The 1,448-nt window shown below is 37.2% G+C and overlaps 1 non-coding gene across 1 annotated transcript; it reads left to right on the plus strand.

The window, feature by feature from the left end:
• The first annotated feature begins 1,093 nt into the window (after positions 1-1,093).
• Trnaa-agc lies at positions 1,094-1,166 on the plus strand. Its single transcript has one exon. It is a non-coding gene; the product is annotated as a tRNA-Ala (tRNA).
• The last annotated feature ends 282 nt before the right edge of the window (positions 1,167-1,448 follow it).

The raw sequence follows: 1,448 nt of genomic DNA on the forward strand, positions 1-1,448 counted from the left end.
GAACTTTTTCCTGAGAACCACAACGGCAGCAAAAAACCAATCTCAGCATGTACCTCCGTGCGAATTTAATTCCTCTTGAAGGTAATGATAAATTGCTCATGAGCATGTTGGTTTTCTAATTACGAGGAGTTAGCATGATGAATGGGGCGCATAGGTACAAGGTACACACTTCGTATAGTTCGGATCCAGGTTATTTAACGATATTTTGTAGTTGGAAATCCGATGATAAACATGTAACTTTGCGCCAGTATGTTTATGATTTATTTATGGACCCTGGGGGGACGTTTATAATTGAAATTTATCTGGAAGTTCCCTCAACCTTGGTTGGGGCCCTCGGAGTTCAGGGGTTATCCTATGGCACGTGATCCGTCGAGCCTTCGGATCCAAATTGATACAAGTTCGAAATTTGATTGATTTTGATGGGATAATTCGGCCTGTTTGAAATCTATCAAGCATCAGCATACAGGGATGTATTCATATATTATCTAGTTACCTTAGTCCTGTTTCATATGGAGAACTAAAAGTTTGAATACGAAGAAAATGAAAAAAGTGTAAAGTTTCAAGTTGAAAAGTCAAGCCAGGAGCTGTGAAATGTGAAATTATTTCTGAAAATAGGATTTCGAAGGGAATTACCAAGAATGATACGTTATTTTGACTAATGAGTCAAATAACATAGGTATCATTATACAGGATGTGTTATGAAGAGGCAGTGTCATGCAGGAAGTGCATATTGGTCTGAAAAATATCAACATTTCATCAGGAAAAATAGGGTCAATTAGGTATGCACCCCTTCCTGAGATGTGGTGTGTCAAAACTGAGAATATTTGGCGTTCATTGATAAACCTTATCATTTCGCTGAGAACAATGAAAGACTATCAATTTATTGAAAATCAATATTCCTCAGTCAAGGAAAATGCTGGAAAAACTTTAGTTGTTGTACACCCCATATCTCAGAGGGGATGTATATTTGTCCCCATAATTTCTTCATGCTAATATTTTCGGACATAGGAAGCATCAAATGAACAGCCTGTACAATGTACATTATCTTTTTTAATTTGGAATTTATACTTGCTATAATGACTTATTTGTAACAGGGGGCGTAGCTCAGATGGTAGAGCGCTCGCTTAGCATGCGAGAGGTACCGGGATCGATGCCCGGCGCCTCCAATTCTCTTTTGTTTGTCACGATTTTTTGCTAGAAACTGATAATAAATCAACATTTTATTCAACTAAAGCATATGTGTCGTTTAATCGTTAAGAACAGGTCCTTCTTCGATGTATAAAATGATATTCTTTCAAAATATGTCAACTCTGAATTACTGGTTATCAAAAAATTCTGTGTGTTATGGGTATTTACCCACTTTCACCCATAAATATTTTATTTCTGCTTTAGCCGAGCTAGGTTTGGGTGCGATACTGACATCGGTAACATAATAGCTTGCCCAATTA

This window comes from Coccinella septempunctata, chromosome 2, assembly GCF_907165205.1.
Source record: "Coccinella septempunctata chromosome 2, icCocSept1.1, whole genome shotgun sequence".
Classification (NCBI taxonomy): Eukaryota; Metazoa; Arthropoda; class Insecta; order Coleoptera; family Coccinellidae; genus Coccinella; species Coccinella septempunctata.